Source organism: Diuraphis noxia, unplaced genomic scaffold, assembly GCF_037042655.1.
Source record: "Diuraphis noxia isolate RWA-SAM2 unplaced genomic scaffold, SU_Dnox_SAM2 contig0005, whole genome shotgun sequence".
Classification (NCBI taxonomy): domain Eukaryota; kingdom Metazoa; phylum Arthropoda; class Insecta; order Hemiptera; family Aphididae; genus Diuraphis; species Diuraphis noxia.
The window spans coordinates 45,105,191-45,126,883 of NW_028301715.1; the positions used below are offsets into that span (position 1 = coordinate 45,105,191).

Here is a 21,693-nt window from a genome sequence, read left to right on the forward strand (position 1 = left end):
TTTAAATTAAGATCATTTTAAAAATGTATATTGTTTAGGAGTAGAATTGAATGGATATTGAAACATCCATTTGAGCTAATTATTTATGTTCATTAAAGTTTAATGAACATTACAAAAAAAAGACTTAAAAACAACAAGTATTTTTTTTTTTTAATGGGCTATTCATATTGATTCACATCCAAAATCATCGTTATCACGACCGTTTAATTTCTTGTTGAAAAACTAAAATTATAGTTGTTTTTATTTTCAATTTGTTGTAAAAGTACTTTTCATTAAGTTTCAAACTTTTCGTCCCCCATATGATGAAATAAGTTTTCCAATGTGAACGTAACTTTTGAAAATATAACCCCGAGTAGTAGCCGCCTGAAATGTTATTTTTCTTTTACTCTTCTCTTTTCTTATTTTTATGAGACATGCAATAGAATTCATTGTGTTTGCAACATCCTTTGAGCTTAATAAATCGGTTTTGTTAAAAGTTTAATTGGAAAATTAAATTTAACAACCTCGATTTTTGAGTATATGGCCTTCAAAATAATTATAATTCAACATGACATAAAGGTTACTATCTTCGGGAAATACTCTAATACTTCAAACAATTAAGACCCAATTTTGTTCCAATTGAAAAATAATATTAATGATTAGTTTTCGAAATAATACTTTTTAAAGAAATTACAGTCTAGTACTGTAGTATACCCAAATTATTGAAGCAAAATGCATTAACTAAAATTTTATTGTTAAAACTTCCACTGAAAAGCTAGAATTTAATAAAAAGGCTAAGGATAGAATCAAAACTAAATAATATGATTAAAATAACTATATGACGTATAATTGTAAATAATATAGGTTAATTACAAACTAATATTAGTTAGTTAAATTATAAAAAATATATTAAATTATTAAATTTTATTATGTTTTTTAAACACATAATTTATTCACGCCTCAAATACATAATTATTCGTTTGAAATAAAGCAATTGCGTCTTAGTCATAAGTTTTGTTCAAAATGTTCTTGATATGAAAGTTCATATATAAGTTGATATAGTAAGTCAGAAAAATAAATGCCACGTTGTTAACAATATTGTAAAATGTATTCTATGTTATGTTTATTTCTATTGTATACCTACACAAATATTTTTTACTTACAATATATTATTGATTCAAAGATTTCAATGTTCGCATTCGAATCATTTATTTATTAGGTTTTTTATGATTTTATAATAAGTTCAAAATTGAAAATGTCATATTATGGCTACTATTTATATTTGAAACAATGAACTGGATATAGCTTATATAATAATGGGTGATGTTTATGAAATAAGGTGAAAGGGCGCACCAGAGTTAATTAAAAAGTTCACCCGAAAAAATAACGAGGTCGTCCACATCTTCAACCATAGTTACTGTGCTGGCAGAGGCTATTAAAAATAACGGTCGGAGTTTTAATGGTTGTAAAAAAAAAAAAAAATGCGAAAAAAGAGAAAAAAAGATATACTTTGGAGCCGTTTTACTCGCGAAAACCGTTCATTGGGATGTTACCTGACCGAAAAGGATTTCACCGTAAGTCCACATTAACAAGGCGGGGACTTAGGAATTCCGTGCAAAACCTAACAAATAAGTTGAAAATTTTAATCGTTTTAAGCCGTGTGGGGTCGTTACATGAAGTTTGTATTACATTTAAAGTAAACCTACCAACTAAATGTATCTGATAAGTAAACAATGTAGTTTTTTTTGTAAACTATTGATTAATCATTTATTTATTCTACAATTTAATTTAAAATCATTGATATTATTTGTGTAATCTAAATTTGTTGTCTTTATAATATAACATACCTAGTACCTGTACAATATAAAAATATTTTTTTGTTTATAAATCAAATTATTTTGTTATTAATTATCAATTCGTTTTTTATGTTTTATTACATTGAATCCCAAAAAAAGACATAGAGTAAGTTTAGTAGTTGAACTTTAAACAAGTTGAATTTGATTTATGAACTATTTTTTACTTATTAAGAATGACAACCATAGTGGATTTGACTATGATTCACAATAATATTATAGGATATAAATTTTATCGTCAGTTATATAATTTATTTTGCCATTATATTCAGGTTGGATGTATATTTTTCCACGTTAAAAATCGAATATTTTATTTTTGATATTTTATTATAATACCATTTTAGATTCTGAGCGGAGCGATGAATACATTGATTTTACCATGATGTGTGTTTTTTTTTGTGTCTGTCATCACGTTTTGGGGCAGTAAAAATACTTCGATTTTTGACTTCAGTATCTCGTTCGATGAGAAAGTGAATCTAGTTGGTACTTTGGAGGGTCAAAAGTGAAAAATTCTTAATACTTATCTAAATAATCGAGAAAAAAACTAAAAATTAAGGGGAAAATGGGAAATTTTACGCACACTCATTTTTCGACAAAATCGATTTTGGTTTTTGATGTAATTTAAAAACAAATGACCATAGATACATGAAATTTTCACCGAATGTTTGTATAAGTATATTCTATCCACAGAGAAATTTTCAAACATTTTTGACTTAAGTTGAACTATTCATAGGTATTTGAAATTTTCGATCATTATTAGTTTTTTAAAAATTAATATTGGTAAAAATTTATTTGTTAGGCAGAAAAGCTTGAAAATTTAAGAGGACGCCACACCCGCATGGGTTGTCTCCGTCTTACAAACGTATAACATAGCAAAATTTGTTTAGCGCGGGACAACTTTTCTCCCTCAATATTTAAATCAGAATTTTCAAAATTTCACAACGCATAGGTAAGAACTTTATCTGTGTCATAGCATCGTTATTTTTTTGATAGCACAAACCAATAATTTTAAGTTATTTAATGAAAAAATAAAAAATAAATGTATTTTCTTAAGCTTATAACTTTAATTATATTTTTGTTATCAAAAAAATAATGACGCTATGACACAGATAAAGTTCTTACCTAAGCGTTGTGGAATTTTGGTAATTCTACTATAAATACAAAGGGAGTAAAGTTGTCCCGCGCTAAACAGATTTTTCTATGTTATACGTTTGTAAGACGGAGACAACACATGCGGGTGTGGCGTCCTCTTAATACAAGGCTCTTAACATAATTGTTACAATAGCAGTTGAAAAATAAAAGAAATTCTGTCACAATTTTTTTTTTATAAGCATTCAATGTTTGAATTTTGACAAAAAACGTAAAAATCACAAACTATTTTAAGCTAGAAATTCATGAAAAATTTTCTTTTTAAATCTAAGATTTGAAAATTTAATACAAGATTCCTTAAAAGTTTTTCAATCTTTATCACAAATAAAAAGTCCACCGGAAATTCAAATTAAATTTTTATGAGCATTTGAAATTTAAATTTTTACAACATTGGATTTTCACTTGTAGCGATTTCCTTATTTTGGTGTAACTCTAAAATAAATGATCGCAGATACTTGAAATTTTGACTGAATGTTTATATAGGCATTTTATATATATGACACATTTTTCAAAATATTTTGATTTGTTTTGAGGTGTTTACTGACATTTTAATTTTTCAACTTTTTTAGTTTTTTTTTCTATAAATATCGATAAAAAATTATTTGTTCGGTAGACAAGCATGAAAATTTAATACAAGGCTTCTAACACGTTTTAACAATAGAAGTTGAAAAATAAAATAAATGTATAGCCACAATTTTTTTTTTACAAGGATTCAAAGTTTGAATTTTGACAACATAATCACGAAAATTCATAAATTATTTTATGCTAGAAATTCATAAAAAATTTTCCTTTTATATCTAAGATTTGAAAATTTAATACATAGCTCCTATCATATTTTTACAATAGCAATTGAAATATAAAAATAAATGCGTAGTCACAATTTTTTTTACAAGGATTCAAAGTTTGAATTTTGACAACATATGTAAAAATCACGAAAATTTGCAAATTATTTCAAATTAGAAATTCATATAAATTTTTCTTTTTAAATCTAAGATTTGAAAATTTTTAATAATCTATAATATATCCTAGACAGATAAACCATCTTCGCTCAGAATTGTTTTTCGTATACAATGATATAATATCATTGGATTCAAATTTAATTCCATCCATTACAGTAACCCACTTGTAACCTACTGTACAGCAGATCGATATCCACGACTTACTCGCTTTTTTACCTATTATATTATTCTGCACAATGTAATAATAATATATTTAGTTTCATACTGATTGAATGGCTTATGTATAATACATTTTAATTATTCACATTCTATTCAATGATCATAAACTTAAAAAGAAAGCGGGTAAGTGGATGTCACTCTGCTGTACATTAGGTGCTGGGGTAGACCTCTGACTAGGGTAGGTTAGATTTTAATGCAATGATAGGTATCATTGTATACGAAAAACGATTCTGAACGGAGATGATTTGTCAGTCTAGGATATATTATAGATAATTAAAAATTTTCAAATCTTTGATTTAAAAAGAAAATTTTGTATAAATTTCTAGCTTAAAATAATTTGCGAATTTTCGTAATTTTTACGTATTTAGTCAATATTTGAACTTCAAATGCTAATAAAAAAAAATTGTGCCTATGTATTCTTATAATTTGTTAATCACTATAAGACTAACTTATGACAAACTCTGTATTAAATTTTCAAGTATTTTAATAGGGCCAAAAAAATTATATTTAATTTTAATTTTTCAACTTTTTTAGTTTTTTTTTCTATAAATAACTCAAAATAAGTCAAAAATTTTTGAAAATTAAACTGTATATAAATAACATTAACATAAACATTTGGTGAAAATTTCAAGTATTTACAGTGATTAGTTTTTGAATTGCAACCATATAAAAAAATCGATTTTGCGTAAAAATTCCGGTTTTTCTGTTATTTTTTTTTTGTTTTTCTCGATTTTTTTGAAAACTGTTAGAAAATGTTTACTTTTGACCTCTATAATGCGCCAAGGATATTCACTTTTACGTCGGAAACCACCCCCAAAGTTTGAAATTGAAGCATTATTTCGACTAGTTATGCTGTACACAGACACAAAAAAAAGATTCATAGTTTTGACGAATTTATGTCAATATTTGAAATTCAAATGCTAATAAAAAAAATTGTACCTTTGTATTCTTATAATTTTTGAATCACTATAAGAATAACTTATGAGGAATTTTTTTATTAAATTTTCAATTATTTTTATTGGGCCAAAAAATTGAAAATGTCAGTTGTCTATAAACATCTCAAAAAAAAGCCAAAATATATAGATATCACTAACATAATTATTTGGTGAAAATTTCAAGTATTTACAGTGATTAGTTTTTGAATTACAACCATATAAAAAAATCGATTTGGTCGAAAACTGATTTTGCATAAAAATTCCCGTTTTTCTGTAATTTTTTTTTTGTTTTTCTCGATTTTTTGAAAACTGTTAGAAAATGTTTACTTTTGACCTCTATAATGCGCCAAGGATATTCACTTTTACGTCGGAAACCACCCCCAAAGTTTGAAATTGAAGCATTATTTTGACTAGTTATTCTGTACACAGACACAAAAAAAAACATTAAAAAAAAAAAAACACACATAATTGTAAAATCAATATATTCATCACTTCGTTCAGAATCTAAAATAGATTATTATTAAATAACAAAAATAATTACATATTATAATTTATAGGAATTAGGTAGCTAATTATAATATTACAATTAAATATTAAAATTATGAATATGTATACTTAAAGTGAATAACAGTAATTAGTTGTACAATTTATTATTATTTTTTTTTTGAGTACTTTGAAAGTTAAATGTACAAAATTCTGTTACATCTTTCATGACAAAACAGATATGTATGTAATTTATGTATATTGTATTTGATTTAACAAACTCGAGCTAATCATATTATTTGAATAAAAATGTTAGTTTAATAAAGTCTATTTTTCATGTTTGTTATGTACTTTGATTGGAGATAAGTAAACATTTTTCCAGTACATTAGAGGCCGCAAAACAAGCTTTGTTTTCATAATATTTTGCTAATTTTAATCATATTTTACTCATCAAAACATTCTAGTTATAATCATAATTTATACTATATTTTTTTGGTTTATTTTTTCATATTGATTGAAAAGTATAAGCACTTGATAATATTTGGAAACATAATATTGATACAGTGTTATGAAAATGTAATTGGTTGATGTTATTTTAAATATTTAATCTTCAAACAATATAATTGCTCAATAATATAACGATAAATTGTTGTAATACTATGAAAATAATTGTTTAAATATTTATGCAAATATTTTTACTAGTCAAAGACTTATAACTAACGACGTATTTTTGAATTATTTAAATTTTATAGGAGATATGGGTGAGAGATTATATTACTTATCATTTCTTTCTACTTTTGATTGAAATTTTTCAAAGATGAGAAATTTGTTATCAATTGTTTTATCGATAAATCTATGAGCAGTGTAGAGAGGATGTGAAACTTTTGGACAGGTAAACGTCGATCAATCTTTATGCGTTTGACAGTCTATTTCCTATCGCCACGCTTATAAATGATCTCTAAAGACACAGTCTTACCAATTTACCAGAGTGTTTCAATTATTTTAAACTTTTTAAATGCGTTTGTGTTTGTTGTATATGCCTTATACTCATTTATTCTATAGAGATCTCTTGTATAGATTATTTATCTCATATTCTATAATTTTATTTTACTTAATATTTCATTATAGAAATAATATTTTATTTTTCTTCTAATTACCAATATAATATTGACTAGATAATAAATGATTACTAAACGTATGTTTAGATGTTTATAATATTCAGTTTCAATTTTGGATTAAACTAGTTTCTTATGATTAGGATATAAATGAAATAATAATTTTTCTGAAAAAAATGTGCCATTTTTACTACATTGGAAATTATTTAAATAACGTTGATTACAATTTGAGATATTGTAATTAATTATAAATCGTATTCCTAGTATAAAAAAAAATTAATGATCAATTTTTAGTATAATAAATAGTTTTGAAAATCCTATTCATATTTTACATAAGTGACAGGAATAATTATGGAAAAAATAAAAAATAAAAATATGGGCACCGGTCAATAAACATCAAGTGAATATGGAGGGTTTATGGATGTTTTCTGGTCTGATACCTATCTGATTTTCTGGCGGATAAGTTTTAATAAAAATCACACCCTATGTTCAGTATGGCACGTCATGCGTCGTTGTGGTCGTTATGATGTCATTATTGCTTTTTTAAACAATTTTAAAGATGAAAGCTTCAATGGGTTGTTATGTGAGTATAAGGGTTAATCAACAATAGAACATGAAAAGACGTGGAAAATCGCACGGCACGAGAAAGCTTTTGGTAGAAATACTATTTGACTATCAGATTTGTATTTTCCACCACGCAGTAAATATCGGAATATTATGTAGGTAGCATTGTCGGGGACGATGTCGACTGTGAAAAGTACAGTCAATACCACCCTTATACGCGTTCTCAAATAGATGACATTGAAATGCATTTTTTTTTTTAAATTTTAAGTTTGACGCCAGTGGCGAAGGTTTTCGGTGAAAATCCATTGTTGAAACCTTTTTTCTCCTTTTCTACATTACACTTGTATAGTGTTGTATTGGTATGTGGGGTTGACGGTTGTTTATTCTCTCTGTATCTCGACACGACCAATGACAGTAGCAGAAATATATAGTACGATCGTAACGTGGAAATGGAAAAGCTTTGCCGTCACCAATGAATGGGCCTCGTCTATGCGTTTCCATTTTTCAGTTTTACTCGAAAATGTCTGTGGCATGGCACCCTAATAAGAATGCGTGTACCTTTATCTAATACTTATTGTACTGTGGACAATTTTTCACAAGAAGAGTTATCAACAATTTAGACATAAACACCAGAAAATCGATAGCTTTCTTATCATTTAAATGTATATCGTATTATCATATATAATAGGTCTTACACTGGTTTCAATTATGATTATAAATAATGTTTTTTAAATAATATATTTCTGATTTTCTTCCCGGTCATCACAACGGTTTAACAGTTAGTTATTGCTATCAATTTTGGAAATATAATGTGATCTTGATTGTCTACGAAAATTCTTGTATACGTATCTTAAACTAAAATACTTAAAAGTGATTTTTATGAAAGATAATGATAATGATGTATCGTTATTGTAAGACGTTTCGGGTTTTTTTTTTGTTATATTTTTTCTAAGAAAGAATTAAAAAAGAAATTTTAAGTAAATTTGCGTAAATAAATCATTTTTATTGTTGAAGTGGCAACTGATAAAGCATCTAATTTTTGAAATTTTTCGTATACTAAATTTTTTCGTTTAAAATGTAGTAATTTTGTTTTTTTGAAAATATAATATTTACATGTCATAGGTAAAAGATATTATATATATTTACAGTTATATGTGTATTGTATGCAACTAAAATGATACGATTGAACGTTATTTTTCTACTTTTTAATTTCCTTACTTTACATTTTTAGACTTATAGATGTTTCTTATTTGGTTGATTATCTTATATGCCTATAAAATTATAGGATTCGTGCTTAATATTGATTGTTTTCAACATCATGAATATAAAGATGAATCGTTTTGTTATACTTTTTAATTTAAAAAACCTACAATAGGTTTATAATTCATAAGTGCAATTTTACAATTGAGTTATTTTCCACACTAACTAATATCTACTTAATATTATACTCTGCTTTTAATTATTAATTAACAAACACATTGTTCTCAATTTCAACATTGTTCTAACCTAATTTAAGCATCATTGCATATGATTGTCAGTTTATTAGAGACTAATAAAATTAAGTCTCGATTGTGTTGTATGCATGCACTCAAATCATTTTCGAACTGTATAATATATTTGAGTTAATTTTTTTTTTTTTGATTGTGAACGAAAATAAACATAAATTCTCATACATACAACTTTAAATTGTTTTAAAAACAGATATTATTATAGTAATTCAATTGTATAATGTAATTTTATCTCTTTCTCTCTTAGACAAAAAAAAAAAAAAAACTCTAGAAATACAACGTTTGGAACGCGAAATATATTTACGTACGTAATAATATGTATAAATTTCATTAATCATCATAATATTCCCGCGTTTTTCATCGTTATTATTTTTGAAACTTTCAACTTACTATACTTTTCTTTGTTCTATTCATCATTCCATTTCAATAGCCAATATCTTCTATTAAACATAATAATATAATGCACAGTTTGTAGGTTCGTAAAGAAATTGAATAGAAGAAAAAGAGATTCATATTATTATTTTAAATTGGGTGGAACTGTCTTAAGAGAATCACGGCCTTACGTCAAGGCCCGTCGTATATTATTATTCTTATTAATACTATTAATGCTAGTGACATCAAAGTATAGGGAGCTGCCATATAGCCCTATTGCAGTCGTGTACCGTGTACACCTGTTCGTCCCGCATCTACGTAAGTACCTTCCGGTCGATTTAAATCTCTTTGTTATAATGCGTGAAATCGTATGAACATGACTAATTAAAATATATACTGGCGTTTTCCACCTCGATTTAATCGCCGTCTTGAAATAAGTCGAATTCCGAAGAACTCGAACTATTTGAGTAAAAATTACTTTGGACCTATATGTGACTTCTTTGAATTCAAAATTTCATTAGGTATAAAAAGAGTCGGAGATAGTACAGGCGAATTCGTTTAATCAACTAAGTGAACTTCCACCATCGGTCACGATCTTTATAGTATTCCAAAAATGTATTTCACACAACATTTCACCACTAGCACCATCACGCATTGTCAGTGTATATCATATAATTATTCGGTTACCTGTAGGTACTGACGACATCACAAATCACCATCATTGTTACCACTCACTTGATTAAAATATACATACCCACTACCGAACTAGCTGTTAATAACGGTTTACCGATTTTTTCATATTAAAATTTTGATTTGTAGCTGTATATTATAATATGTTACATTGCACAGTGATGTATTTATACATTGTATTATAAACTTGATGATATAGGAATCGGCAACAATGAGTCATTTGTGAGTTGAAAACAAAAAGTTAAAAAGTTATCTATGTGTGGGGTAGTTTTTAAAGCATAAGAAATTCTTTTAAATAGGTACCTAATATATTTATGATATGTCAAAACTATATCCGGGCTAATAATATCATCTCAGTTAAACATTAAACAAACTATTTTAGGTTGATTTGAATATTTTTTGATTTAGTTGAATATAATATTGTTAGTGATTTGGTTAAGCTTTCTAGTTAACAAAATATATATTGTGTAATAAACAGAAAATTAGTAAGCTATTATATAGAATATAGATGCTGTTTTAATGATTTTTTTAAATTTATATTTATAGTTATTTACACAATAAATTTGTTTATACATTTAAATAAATAATCATTGAACACATTATTACTATGTATATAATATGAATAATATACATATTATGCGTGTATACACATAAACCAAGATACGCCATTATGGTAGGTAACAAAATTAATTTATACTCGGAATCTGTTTATTTGATTTAGATATTGGTATTTAATTTTCAATTTAATCAAAAACAGGTACACTCTACAGTGTTCTATTTAATTAAATAATAGTCTTTATGGGTTGGATAATGTCACGACAGAACTAATACAAATTATTACGTCTTGAAATACATATAAATTCAAAATTATACGTGCTAATAATCATCAATATTGATGACATTAAATAATATCATTGTAATTATTATTATTTTTGGTTAGATTATATGTTTTTACAAATCATAAGCTTAGATATATTCACCAAGATTGTTGTTTATATTCCTATATCATATTCATCGATTGTAATCAAAAAAATATTTCGTTTGATATGGAACTAGTCTAATCTATGCATAACGTACATAATATACCTACCTAACGATCCTCGTACTTCGAAGACTCGAGTAAACGTCATCAACACCAACAGCCGATCAACAAACACCTATAATTTTTCCAAAAGTTTTCATATTCAATTAAATATGCGAGTAAGACCAGAAAATATCTGTTTCGTTTACTTTAATACTTAATTGAACATATTATTTTTAAGACGGCTGACAAAATATCTAGGTATTCATCTAGACCAAAGATTAACATGGGCCACTCACATTAAAACCAAAAGAAAATCAATGAAAATAAAACTTCATAAACTTCGTCAACTTCTCCGTTCTAAAATATCACTTAGTGACAAAACTCTTGTATACAAACAATTAATTCGTCCTGCATTGACATACGGTATAGAAATCTGGGGCTCAACCAAAAACTCAAACCTAAATCTTCTCCAATCTTTTCAATCGATCAGTCTCCGTCTTATGACAAATGCACCTTGGTATGTTAGTAACCTTACAATCCATAAAGACTAGAATATTCCAACTCTTCTCACCCTCGCTTCAACACACTATAAAAAATTGCACTCCAAAACAAATAATCATCCAAACCCGCTAATTTCTAACCTCTCCTCCAAGACTCTCCCGGATAACCCTCCCCGTCGACTAAAACGTAATTGGCCTCGTGATTTACTTCGCTAAATAATAAAAAAAATAAATAAAAAAAAAAAAAAAAATAATAATAACCAGTTTGAAGTAGTGTCAATGGACGCTCCCTTCAGTCAAGCCTCCTAACCTTGTAAATAAAAAAAAAAATCTCACATTTACTTATTGTTTTATTTTTATTACAGATTGTAAATTTATATTATATTAAATAAAAAAAAAAAAGACGGCTGACGTGATGAGATGAAACGTTAAAATACCGTTTTGGAGTCGTCATTGATCGACATCCCCGATTGTGTTATTATTTTTCTTATATATTATTATAAAAAATTTAAACAGCTAAACAGGTATAACGATGATCAGAAGCTGTGACGACGATGACGATGGTACTGTAGTTGTATAATTCCGAGGCATGGGGTGTAGCGCTGTTCCAAGCATCACTAGTTGCTTCGCTAATTATTATTACCCTCGATCAAAAACGACACCCTTGCTGCTGTTGCGCATCGTCAAACTCAGATATTATATATACACGCACAGTTTGATAATATGCGTGTATACAATATACAGGATGATTTATCAGAATTCAAATTATTTAGATGGATTAAATGAGAAAATTCTGATGACCGTAATTGGTGAAGTATCCTGTATATATTTCACAAATTATCAAACGATCGGTTGCTCCTCTCCCCTAAGTATAGGAACCCGCCAGGGCGTGGTTTCATCACTATTTCGCACCCTCCGTGACGACTGAATTCCCTGTCCAAAAGTCCCGACTTACACTTTCACGCGCATACGCGGAGGTGTAATACGTTTACCGGTTTTCACGCAACGGAGACTTGCGGTGGACGACTTGATAGTAGCTAAGATCCGAGGGGTTGCGTGGGGGTGGCGACGTTGTAGACGTCTTTGTCACCGGATAATATACATTATTGTTATGTACTGTGTCATAAAATATATGTATACGTGACGACGTACTTATAGTAGTTGTGATAGTGGGTATATATGTAAACGCCGCACGCTTGCAATCTGCGAGAATAGCAAACACCACAGGAACGATGATAAATTAGCAACAGCGTATATAATATATGTATTAATATAAATTTGTGGACGTGTTTGTGCGCGTACACGCATGTGACCTCTCCCATCGCTGAGCGTTAAGACAATGATAGCGAATTAGCGTTATAATAGTATTATAACTAGGTATTCGCATTATAAACAAATTAAAATATGTGCTTGGTTGGGGGTATTATACAAAACATCGTGGCGTGGCGTGCAATGGTTACCTTTAAGAACTATAATATAGTATTTTAGCCATTGACAATAAAATTTAAAGCCATTTTTTAAAACGAAGATTACCTACTTTCACTGGTAAATATTAATAATAATTGCTGCCTAAATTCCGTTTATATTGTGCAGTGGTTTTAGTTTTCAAGAATTATACTCAATATACATAAAAACGATTAAATTGTGTTCTATAAAATATATGAAATACGTAATTAAGATTTGCAACGTGATAATAAACTAAAATGTACACCTAAGAGTTTTTAGTTTAAATTAAAATATAATTATCACAAAAATATTGAATCTTTAAGTTATGGCTGAATATGTCATAAAACAATTTATTTTAAAAACCATGTACTTATAGTACATATAACTTATATACTATTCGTTGTGAAGAAAAACAATATTTAACTACTCAGATTTATTAACAAAGTATAAATTTTAACTATTTTAACTAAAATATATAATTTAGAAAATTCAGAAGAAATAAAATCTATAAAACAATATAGTATATTAATACAATTTTATTTTTCAGGCTCTCAAATAGACTACTTAAAGAAAAATTTTAAACTCAAGTTTTCTTGAGGTAAGTGCTTTTTTATGTTATATGAAATAAATATATTATTTAATGTAATTTACACTCGAAAATTATTAAGCTACCATGCAACTTTTTCTGGTGTGGATTTTATCACTATTACCGTAGTGAGAAAGGTGGTTTTATATTTAAAAACTTTACTGGTTGTGCTTTATATTCAAATTAAAATATATAAAATTTAAAGTAATAATATATATTCATCATAGTTCAAATATCTATGATAAATATTCGATTTTATTTTTTATTATATAGAGGACGATTTATTCATGTATATTATATGCCCATATTTTCCTTCAATAACGAATCAAAAAAAAAATACTTAAACATCATATTATTTTCAATTGCCTATTTAGATTTCTTATCAAATTTTCGGAGTATTATTTCAAATCAGAATTAATCTTTCTCCTAAACATTTTTAAATTTAATAAATTTGAGTTTACTGTACTTATTCAGACAATTTTTTCAAATTACAAATAGTGATAACGATGCATATTTTATAATATTTTTATTCAATCGAAATAAATTGACGCTTGTAGATTGAAGAAATAGTCCAAAAATATTGGTTTAGTCGCACTTACAGTTTCATTTAATTCTTCGATAGTGATTCATCGATGGTATTTTACTTATACTTCATATAGTCATATGAGTCATGACTAAATCGTAGTTATTGATACTTATTAAAATAAAACTTTGATCAGTTTCAAGAGGGGGGGGGGGTTAACGCATCATTCACCCTTCACAAAACCCATCAATATCTTATGCAGCTTATGTTATGTTTGATGGATATAAATTATAAGTAATGGTTAAAAACACGAAGAATTATTTGTACTTGTTGATACTTATAAAACAATTAAATTTTCTATAGAATAAAATAGTGTATAATTTTTGAAATAAATTATAAATTGTCCAAAAAATGAGTACCAGATTTAAACATGAATACTCTTAGGTTTATAAAATTACATGACATAATAAATATTGTTAGGTAAGTAAAAAAAATTTCTTATGTTCCAATCAGTTATTATTTATTCAATCTAACATTTAAAATAAGAAAAACATATTTTTAAAACTATAATAAATAGGTTTTACTAAACTGTTCATAATATAATATAAATGGTAAATAAATATGTTCCATTTTTATTTTTTATTTTTTTTATTGATCTTAAAAAAATACAACACGGCAGAAATGTTTATTCTTATTAGGTATCGATTATTTACCTATTACTAACTGTTGTACTGAAATTCATTGTGTTTGGATTTTTTTTGCAATTTTTCACCGTTAGTACGAGTCGTTCTATTGTACCGACCATCTATGGCCTAGTAAACCGTTATCAATCACTGAATGTTACAACAGTCCGTGTAAACACGTGGGAAATGTCAACTATTCAATTCAGCTGTATCTATCTGTTATTATAGTGACAATAGTCATCAGTGTCTTTCAATGACGCACCAAACTTTTTTTTTATGTTCGATACTGTTATGCGTACAATTTTAAGTTGTACTTGTTTTTGTCATTAGATTTGCAAATATATTATTAAATGTATGGAAATCCTTCAAGGGAGTTTCGAGAATGAACAAATAACCAGAGACTCATTGGAAACTTATGAACCAAACCTGTTGCTTAGAAGTACCTTTCATATAATAATTATCCCAATCACTTTACATGACGTGTGCTTCATACAATTATTCAGTAGAAATATACCATAATGTCGTACCTTATAGTTGTTTTCTTCATTTCTTTCAATGAAAAATTATTTATTTATTTATTCAGAACGTCGAAGTCAATAGTGTATGGAAAATTGGTATCAATTATATGACAAAAGCTTGGATTTTTATAAGTATGTTTTTTCTTTTGTACATTCGAGTTAATATTATATCTACGAATTCTCAGTGATACTTTATAATGATTAATTTAAATATTATTATTATTTTAATTCAAATAAGAAACTATTGATAATAGCGTTTCGGATACATTCGCTAAAATACTTGACACTAAGAATTTAATATGTGATGTATATAACAACATCTTTTGTTTTTCTTGCGATAAACATCTTATATATACATAAAGACTATAGTCTTAGCGAATAATCTGCTTGTTGCGTGCAATGGTGTGGTAATCCGTTCATAAGTAATAACTTTGCGTACCTATACAGTTTGAAAACGTTTAACAACCAGGTTTAACGGACGTTAACAAAGTAAAGTGACTGGTCTTAATAATCTTAATCGTTTATGAACAATTTGAACGTATTTATATATGAATTGAATTGATGTCGATAAGTAGAAAACGAGATAGAAAGAAATAATTTAAAAATAAAACAGTATTACTATAACAATAACACCAACAACATCGTTTTCAGATGATTCGGTATACAAATAAGATTAGTGTTCGTGATTGTGGGTGAAAAACCACATTGTTGTTTTTTTTTTCTAAATAAAATATCCACACACATCTTTATGTGTATAATATAATATTATAAATTATAATATATTCGATGACGATGTCATAGTGTGCCAAAAAGAATAAATCATTAAGCTGATCATTCCGGGGACGGTGACGGGAGATTGTATAAAAGTGGCAAACGGTGTTGTAAGGCTCACTTATGATAATAATAATAATAATAATAATGGATTTTTAGAGTATTTCTCGTCACCACCACCGTGCATAACCACTGTACCGCACGCTATTGCAGTTTTTATGTACGGATGAGGGATCGAGATGCTGCAGCAGCAACAATGACATATCACATTAGATGATGAATTTCATATGCTGCGTCATTGTTTCACGTATAAGCTGACGTTTTAATGGAATCGTCGACAAGTGGTGGGGTGTATAATGTGGGTTGGCCGAGGTATATGTTTGGTGTATATACTTTGGGTGGCTCGACCGTTAACAGTTTTTTCATGCCCAGGCTATTTTTACATTATATACGCCATCCATAAAACAACCGAACATGTTTTATTCGATGTTTATTCTGCTCTGGCCTGCATTATTTATTTAATGTTTTCCCGTTCTGGTGGTATCATATTATATATTGTGTGCACATCGTCGCATTCCGGAAATCTGTTGTAAATCTTGCGGCGAAATCATTATCCCTTATCGTTGTCTAGTACACCATACTTCAGTCGTCTCAGTTGGGCTATACTGCTGGCCGTCGCATTGTAACTAACGGCACTGACGATGACGTGAATATACACATAAGCCGCTTAACGTTCATTTCCCCGAGTCACCAGTCGTAGATGACACACCGGTGCTTGTTATATTAGACCATATGAACACAGTTGCTGCGTAGCGGTTAGATGCTGCTGCGCTGATGACTGTCCTTTCTTCACCCCGTCGTTGCATCCGTTCTCAAGAATTATTATGTAAATACGATACCGTAAGGTGTTGCCCCAAAGGATTTGACTGAGGAAGTGTTGGTGATGAGGATGGCAGTTAGTAGGCTTGGTTGATGGTATGTGGTTAGACCCGCGCATTCGACTTCTTTTCTCGTCAAATATATTTGACCTTTAAATCTCTTGAAATATTCACTTTTTATATCGTTTTTATTATATTACATAAACAACGCTTTTTGTCGTCTTATTGTAGGAGTGCTGCCGCTGCACTGTCACTTTGACAGATATTTCAAACTTGAGAAAAAAAAAACTATAGTAGTATAATTCGAAGTGCTATATATTATATTCTAAAGCTTCTGCATTATCAAAATAATATATTCATCAGGAAGACAGTCGTATTTTTAGATCAGGATGTTGATTTATTACTTTACTCGGAAGTTATAACTAAGTTCCTATTCGTAACATTATAATCATTTCGAATGTGAAATGAATTTTAAATTTGAATAGTGACATCAAATAGAATTTTTTGTTGATTTTAATAAATAAATAAAAACATTATACTACGTATTTATGACCGATAACATAATCATCAATCCATCATTTTAAAGTTAATAATAGTGACATAATCGTATTATGCCATGATTTGGATGATATCTGTTTTATTTAATTTAATTATCCTAATAACACGCTTAATAATATATATGTTCACATATTTTGCCTCAGCTAAGCAAAATATCTATTATATTATAAGCCATTTTATATGTAACTACACACATGAAAAATCAATAAAATATTCGACATGTAAACCACAATAACTGCAAGGTCAATCTGTATTGTATTTATGAAATATCACAAAACGTTACATTATAATAAAATTGTAGGTATAGGTACTAGTCTTACGTTCGAGTTTAATTCGATTTAATCATGGTAGGTATATAACACTAATTGAATTCGCACCATTGATACAAATTTAATGGTAAAATTCTATATGAATTAGCCGTTAAATTAGTACACGTTTTATTGCCTTTATGCACGACGCATTAATTTACCTGGATTTCCAAATTTTATTTTATGGTGATTGCCGCAATATAAAATATATATAATTTATATAATATCCGTCTTATGGTCCTGATGTTTACGTGCAACATTATGTTTCGATCGAAACATTTTCCATTCTCTTCGCGTCAATCGACCGCACATAAAACGTACAAGTAGATTTTGTTCTCATGCCTCGTTTGACTTTTATATTATTATATATTATTTCATTACAGATTTTACTCGTACAAAGTTATTGGGATGTAAACATTATTTATCGGTCATTTCCGTTGTACAAAACAGGAACTGGATGATTTTTTTCCTCCTAAAGACCACTGACGGAAAATAAAACATTAATTCACCGTCACAAAAATCGATACTACTTCCCCTTTTTAATAATATGTGACCAAACGGAAACGCGATCCAGGGTAATGAAATGGGTGCGCGGTGGCGGCACAGTCCAAAGGATATTGTAGCCTTGCAAAGGGTATAATATATAATGGCTGCACAGTTTTTCTCAATAATTCTAACTATGGGTTTTCTCTCCTTCAGTCTGTGCAAGTTGAGCACATTGAATGCACCACTAATGGTCAAGGAAATACTATCGGGGGTTTCAATAAAACATTTCAGGTGGTATATAACGTTAATGCCATCACCAACACTTCGCCGCCTTCCTATCTATAACTCGGTAAAATCGGTTTGAGAATTTTTGGCCATTATATAAGAAGTGAAGAATTTTTGGAGTTATAAAATCTGGTAAGAATACAATAATATAGGGTTTCTTTCCATTTCATACCACTAAAAATATTTTAGTTAGGTAAGATTTTAATTTCTCTGTATTCTTTTATTTTGAAAATAATTATTTCTACGGTTGAATTCATTTTGGTCACACGGGATGTATTTGATTTGTATTAAATTCATTTAAGACTAAAGGTTTCTTTTTTAAAACTTAAAAACTAAGTTTTAATTATTTATTAAATTATTTTATTGGAGCAAATTTAAAGAAAAACAAATTTCTATAAATTGTATTGATAGTTGTATTTCTATATCAATAATTACATTATTACATTGTTTATTATATGTATACATTTACCCAATATTAATTGCCTTTTACCTTTTACTTGTTACCAATTTTCTTATTATCTATTTTTAAAACTATTGCTTACAATGTTTGGTCAAACTCGTTTTTTTCTTATACTGTAATTTGCAGAAAAATATTATTTAGTTCAGGAGTGTCCAACCTTTTGTGAAGACTGGGCCACATCATATAGGTAAAAGTTGTTGTGGGCCACATATTTTTTTTTAAATAATTATACATTCAAATTTAATGATTAAATTATATTCAATAATACAACAATACATTTTTTTCATAATTTTACTATACCAAATAATAAGCAGAAATATTTTTACAAGTATTAATATTTAATTATAAGTGCACAGAAAAATATATTTATTTATAATAAACGTGTGCATCGGCCTTTACAGTTTATTTGATATTTTATAATTTAATATTCTTAAAATAAATTTGCTCTCGTAATATTAATATATTATCTACAATTAATTCATAGTTTTTAAATTGAAGTGAGGGCTGCATCAAAATCTACAATGGACCATGGGTTGGACACACCTGATTTAGTTAAAGAATTTCACCCTTAAACAACTTTTATAAAATATTTGTTTTTAAATTATAAGAAATAATTATAATATCTTAAAGTTTTAGGTATTAATTTTTACACATGATTAATCACAAATTAAGTAAGTACTAGATTTTATCAGTTTTATTAATTATTTATCAAAATTTGAACTTCAAAATATTATATATAAAAAAGCGGGTAAGTGGGTTCCGCTTTGCTGTACATTAGGGGGTGGGGTGGACCTCTCACTAGGGTAGGTTAAATTTGAATGCAATGATAGGTATTGTTGTATACGAAAAACGATTCTGAACGGAGATGATTTGTCAGTCTATGATATATAATATTTAAATATTGTAATTTATTCTATTTTGAAACAAATATTTTATTTTTCAATTAGGACGCATTTTGCATAAGGCATGGTAAATAAATTTTTCCAAAAACATTGCATGTAGTTATCATAATTAATAACACCTTATATTATCATAGATATAAATACCTATACTTGGTTTGAGGATAAATCGTTGTCGTTACCCGATTTCATACAAATTTAAAACTCAAACGCACTTAAAATTTTTCTATAATGATGCTTCGAGTTTTCTCTAAAACTACTTGAAGGAAAAATTATGGAAAACTTAGTGTTGTATTTTTAATCCTTAGTTATAAACACAAAAAATTTTACGATTTTTCAACTTCAAAATAATTTGCAGATATTCATAGTTTTGACGAATTTTTGTCAATATTTGAACTTCAAATGCTAATAAAAAAAATGTGCCTATGTATTCTTATAATTTTTTTAACTACAAGAATAACTTATGAGAAACTTTGTATTAAATTGTCAAGTATTTTGATTGGGCTAAAAAAATTTTATCGACACATCAAAAAAAAATTTTCCAGAACAATTGAAAATTGCAGTTCTCTATAAATATCTCAAAAAGGTCAAATTATTTTTAAAATTAAATCATGTAAAGAAAATGCCAATCTAAATAACTGGTAAAATTTTCAAGTATCTATGACTTATGCTTGTTGAATAATAACAAATATTTAAAATCGTTTGAGGATAAATCGTTATCGTTAAGCTATTTCGAAAAAATTTAAAATTCAAACGCACTTAAAATTTTTCCTATAATGATGCTTCGAGTTTTCTCTATAGCTACTTGAATAAAAACTTATGGAAAACTTAGTGATGTATTTTTAATCTTTAGTTATGAACACAAAAAATTTAATGATTTTTCAACTTCAAAATTACATGCAAATTTTCGCGTTTTCGACAGATTTCATAAAAATTTGAACTATAAACGCTTATAAAAAAAAATTGTGACTAATGATTTTTAATTTTTTTTTAGCTACAATAAGAAAAACTCATAAGGAACTTTGTATTACATTTTCAAGTTTTTTTGGTCATCCAACAATTTTTTACCGACACTTCAAAAAAAAATTTTAAAAAAATTGAAAATTTCAGTGGTCTATAAATAACTCAAATAAAGTCAAAAATAAACTGTATATATATATCACTAACATAAACATTTGGTGAAAATTTCAAGTATTTACAGTGATTAGTTTTTGAATTACAGCCATATAAAAAAAATCGATTTTGGCGAAAACTATAGTTTTGCGTTTTGCTGGTTTGGTTGTGTTTTGATATTTTTAAATTTTTAAATTTTTATTAGGACAACTTGTGAGAAACCTTTTAAAATATTTATAATATTTTTAAATTTGTTCAACCAAAAAATAAATTGCTTTACCCAAAAAGTTGGTAAGTCGTGGATGTCGTTCTGCTGTACAGTAGGTTACAGGTGGGTTACTGTAATGGATGGAATTAAATTTGAATCCAAAGATATTATATCATTGTATACGAAAAACGATTCTGAGCGGATACGGTTTATCTGTCATAGATATATTATAAATTATTAAAAATTTTCAAATCTTAGATTTAAAAAGAACAATATTTATGAATTTCTAGCTTAAAATAATTTGCGAATTTTCGTGATTTCTACGTCTGTTGTCAAAATTCAAACTTTGAATGCTTATAAAAAAAAAAATTATGACTTTGAATTTCTTTTATTTTTCAACTGCTATTGTAACAATATGTTAGAAGCCTTGTATTACATTTTTAAGCTTTTCTACCCAATAAATAAATTTTTATCAATATAATTAAAAAAAAACTAATAATGATCGAAAATTGCATATTATCCTATAAATAGTTTAACTTAAATCAAAATTTTCTGAAAATAGCATGGAGGATAGAATATACTTATATAAACATTCGGAGAAAGTTGCATGTATCTATGATC

At 27.5% G+C, this 21,693-nt stretch overlaps 1 protein-coding gene across 2 annotated transcripts in view; it reads left to right on the top strand.

Annotated features, from left to right (window-relative positions):
* cpx (synaptic transmission protein complexin) overlaps window positions 1–21,693 on the top strand; it is a 229,481-nt gene that overhangs the window by 41,535 nt on the left and 166,253 nt on the right. For both annotated transcript variants that reach the window (XM_089228039.1, XM_015525034.2), the window contains exon 3: window positions 13,344–13,394. The gene's annotated coding sequence lies outside the window, so the exon portion shown is untranslated. The remainder of the gene's footprint in view (window positions 1–13,343; window positions 13,395–21,693) is intronic.